Source organism: Sinocyclocheilus anshuiensis, unplaced genomic scaffold, assembly GCF_001515605.1.
Source record: "Sinocyclocheilus anshuiensis isolate Anshui unplaced genomic scaffold, SAMN03320099.WGS_v1.1 scaffold745, whole genome shotgun sequence".
NCBI classification, from domain to species: domain Eukaryota; kingdom Metazoa; phylum Chordata; class Actinopteri; order Cypriniformes; family Cyprinidae; genus Sinocyclocheilus; species Sinocyclocheilus anshuiensis.
Window position 1 is genome coordinate 715,309 of NW_015540128.1, and position 5,092 is coordinate 720,400.

The 5,092-nt window shown below is 35.3% G+C and overlaps 1 protein-coding gene across 1 annotated transcript in view; it reads right to left on the minus strand.

The window, feature by feature from the left end:
- The window catches only part of dcc (DCC netrin 1 receptor), a 187,354-nt gene that overhangs the window by 65,925 nt on the left and 116,337 nt on the right, over window positions 1-5,092 (minus strand). The gene's annotated exons all lie outside the window — the stretch shown is intronic.

Consider the following 5,092-nt stretch of genomic DNA (forward strand, 5'->3'; position numbering starts at 1 on the left):
TTTTGCGCAGCTCGTCAGTGAACAACGGCTCTGTGTAGTTAATGCTGCTCAATGTGAAAGCCCGCAGGTGATGGAGACTTACCGCTGATTACAGAACCGGCTTTACTGACAAGATGCGCGTTAAATATCGCATGCGATTTATCGTACAGCCCTAGTAAAAATTGTGAAATATTATTTCAGTTTAAAACTTTCTATGTGAATATTTGTTAAACTGTAATTTATTTCTGTGATCAAAGCTGAATTTTCAGCATCATTACTCCAGTCTTCAGTGTCACATGATCTTCAGAAATCATTCTAATATGCTGATTTGCTGCTCGAGAAACATTTCTGATTATTATCAATGTTGAAAACAGTTGTGCTGCACAATATTTTTGTGGAAACTGTGATACCTTTAATTTTTCAGGATTCACAGATGAATAGAAAGTTCAAAAGAACAGCATTTATTTGAAACATACATCTTTTGTAACATTAAACATTAAAATGTCTTTACTGTCACTTCTGAATAATTTAATGCATCCTTAATGCATCCTTAATGAATAAAAGTATTAATTTATTTAAATAATTGAATGGCAATGTACATTATGTTACAGATTTGTGAATGAAACAGGATATTTCACAAGAAAATAGAAAATAGAAGAATGTTTTTCTCCATAATGAATTAACAGGATGGTGAAAGTCTCTCTGTATGACGGTGGATAATACATACAGTAAGAGTTACCGATAATGTCATTTTTCTTACTTTATATACATTCTGAACAAAGATTCTGCAAAGATATTTAACAGATGAATTAGTTTTACATTTACACCATGCTAAACTTCATGTGTGCTTGGAATAGAACTTCCTTTAACCAGATGGTTCATAAAGAATGTAAAGAGAATGCTTCTTCAATAATAATAAAAAAAAAAAAATACAATCTTGAATCGGTCAAATGTATCCTTTCTGTCCAACAGAAGATTCTCAGTAAATATAGAGAAGCATTCTTCTTCTGTAGCGCATGTTACATGTGGTGTCCCTCAGGGTTCAACTTTGGCCCCGCTGCTGTTTTCATTGTATATGTTAGCCACTGGTTCTAGGAGATATGGTCTGTCATATCATTGATGATACTCAGCTTTACACCCCATTTAGGTGCAAAAACAGCTCTGCCATAAATCAATTAATAGCCTGTCTCCAACAATTGAGAACATGGCTAACCAATCATTTTCTGCATCTGTTTGGGACTACCGAGAAAACTGATCTGAGTGCTGTTGACTTGGGCTCTCTCACGCCATATCACTCTTTTGATGTCAAGGATCCGGGTTTATTCTGGATAGTGGCTTAAAGCTGAACAAACAAATCAATTCTGTTGTCAGTTCCAGTTTTTATCACCGAAGATTAGCCAAAGTTAAACCCGTCCTAAGTTTTGAGATTAATGCTTTTATGTCATCACGGCTTGATTATTGCAATTCACTGTATCACGGGCTGCCTGTCATCTATTCATAGACTTCAATTGGTCCAAAACGCAGCAGCCCGCTTGACCGCATCAGGCCTATTTTACGTTCTCTGCACTGGCTACCTATTCATTATCGCATTGAATTAAAAAATGTGTTGTTTGTATCCAAAGTGTTAAACAATGTCGCTCCTCAATACCTTTCAGAGTTGATTACCGAACACAATCCTGTCAGATCACTCAGATCACAGACTACTCATCTTCTATGGGTACCCAGATCTAGACTGCAATGCAGGGGTGATAGAGCTTTTGCAGTAGCTGGACCCAAGTTATGGAACAAACAGCCATTATCTGTACAGCGAATACAGTGTCCGAGTTTAATTTGTATTCTTGTGCTTTCAATGTCCTGTGAATGTCTGTTTTAATTTGGGTGATGGACTCACGCAATTTTGTACAGCACTTTGGTCAACCAAGTTGTTTTAAATGTGCTTTTTAAATAAATTAAACTTGAAATGTACTGAAAAAAAGAAAGAAAAAAAGATTGTATTTTTGCCATCTCGCCCAGTCCTAGTTTCTAGTCTTCAGCTCACAGGTGGTCAAAGCGTCCCAAACATCAGTGCTGTATTTCAGTGCAAGTGGCTTATTTTCCGAGCACATGCTCCTCCTGACAATACAGAGCGCATTAGCGCTGGAGCTCCTGACTGCGAAGTACAATAGCCGCTGAGGAGCATGTGCGTCATTGCGATCACGAGCCGTGGTAGAGACTACAATTCTGTGCAGCTGAGCAGACAAATGTTCCCTGAAGACTCTGCACTCTGAGGTGAACATGAGCCTTTCAGAGAGGATTTTCATCACAGTGAGGAGTGAAACTGAGAACATGGACTGAGCCGCTTCACAGGTTATTATAGTACAATCACTGACCCTCACGCATGCAGTATTTCATTCACAGACACGGTGAAGGATTCAGTGAGGTCCCGTTCGCTATAATTCATAACACATCATTTCAAATCCACTGTACACAAAACTCATATTTCAGTGATCAAATATAATTTGGCCGTAATGAACAGGGAATTGAGCATTATTTCATGAAAGGAAAGAGTTTAATGTAGCACTAATGTATTGCCCTTCACGGTTTGCTTTATTTAAATTAAAGACTTATTTGTTCATTACCAGGCATAAATCAATATTACAGGTTGCTTATTATTACCTTTTTTATTTGTTAGCAAGCATAACATGAAAATAATGAATGTCTTATCTGTTTCAGCCAGTATTTTAATATTTGCTCTTCATAAAGACACTCAGAAGTGAGAATGAGAATCTACAAACACATTCAAAACTTTCGGAAATCATTTTATTATGCCAATTTGCTGCTCAATAATCATTTATTTTATTTTTTATTTACCATTTGTATTATCAGTGTTGAAACAGTTCATATTTGATGCCTTTTATTTTATCAGGATTTTTGTGATTAATAGAAAGTTCAAAAGAACAGCATTTATTTAATAAAAAATGCAGTAAAAATGTTGAAATATTATTCCTATTTAAAACAGCTGTTTTCTATGTTAATATCTGTTAAACTGTAATGTATTTCTGTGATGCGCAGCTGAATTTCCAGCATCATTACTCCAGTCTTCAGTGTCACATGATCTTCAGAAATCAGTATAATATGCTGATTTGCTGCTCAAGAAACATTTCTGATTATTATCAATGTTGAACACAGTTGTGCTGCACAATATTTCTGTGGAAACTGTGATGCATTTTATTTTTCAGGATTCACAGATGAACAGAAAGTTCAAAAGAACAGCTTTTATTTGAAATATAAATCTTTTGTAACATTATAAATGTCATTACTGGCACTTTTGATCAATTTAATGCATCCTTGATACATAAAAATATGAATTTATTACAAAATCAAAAATTTTTTGTAGAAGTTAGTGTACATTAGGCAATGAAGACAGTCAGAGTTTTGCAGCCGTACAGACTGTAAAATATCCTGAATCCTATCAAGTTCATCTTCTCGACTCATTTTCTGACCGCCACTCGACTCTTTTACTCGTCTCAAATGTGTTTCATGTGTATTTACAGCATCTGTAGAATCTGTCGATGACAGCACTCTCCAGATTCAGTCGAAGCAAACACAACGCTCAGGAAACATTCACATGAAGCATCGTCATCATGAGACTAAAAGCTATTTAATATTAATTTCCACATCCATGTCAAATGAAAGCTGCAATGCGTCAGAAATAGAAACGAGATGTCAGTCAGGTACAGATCCCTGATTTTAATAGGACACGTCTAATTTTATCACATTAAACTGCACGCATGTAACTAGCAGTAAACATACTGAAAATACAATCTCTCACTATTAACTAGCAGTAATATTACTGGCAAATTGGCTGTTTATTAGTACTTATAAAGCACATTGATGCCTTATTCTGCATGAGAATATTTTAGATCCCCTAATCCACCCCACACCTAAACTAACAACTACCTTACTAACTATTAATAAGCAGCAAAAGTCATAGTTAATAGTTAGTTAATAGTGAGAACTGGAACATCTGAACTTCAGTATCACTGCCACAGTACTGTTTTTATGACTTTTAACATTCATAAAACAAGTTCATCAATGCAATTGAATGCAGCAAGATCAAATTCAGATCCAAACTCACATTGTATCACCAAACATATTTAAAGCCCACAACTACTTCAAATTGCACTTAAAATATAAAATATAGGGATGATAATGAAAACTCGATGAGATAATGATAGTAAGACTAAACAGATTAAAAACAGCATTTAAAATATAAAATATACATATAGATATCACAAAAGATCAGGGCAAATTTGCAAATGTATGTTTGGATGAATCGTTGGTGGTTATTTGTACATTAATAGCAAACAATAATTCTGCTCTATGATCCTTAATAAATAATAAAGCATGTGTTTAATCTACTACTGAGGTGGTAAATAATTAAATGTTAATGTTTTAATTGCTTATAGCACATGGTAATTGCTCATTTGTGTTTTAATGCAGCATAATTATTTTTTTTTTAATATTTAGATTGATCTTAAATCAGATGAAAGCCTCCAGATCCAAACTCTTTTCCATTACATCTCATCACCGTTTAATAGTTTCTGAATATTCAGACTCTGAGCTGGAAATATTCATTAAAAACAGCTTTAAAGCATGCACAGATATGATAGAGTAAGAAGATGAATGTAAATGCGTGTTTAGATGAATCACTGGTGATTAATTGTACAGTAACAGTCAATCATTCCGCTCTATGATCTTTATGAAATAATAAAGCATTTTTGTTTATCAGAAGTGAGCTGTACAGATCAAACCTCATCTTGTCCTGCGTCTCAAACACTGTAAGACTGAAAACTGAACATCAAACGCAGCTTCAACTGAATCCACTTAACAACGACCTTCACGACCCCGATCAACACACACCGATGAACACAATGCAGACGCTCCGCTCGTCTCAGGGGTTCAACGTGTGTCACGCTTACATTCATCTGAGTGAAGGCCTCTGCTTCGTCACACACACACACACACACACACACACACACACACACACACAAAAACTAATTTTATAAGCCTTTTGAATTACGGGGACACTGAAAATGTCCTCATAAATCACCTTCTCGTTGTTCTCGTTGTA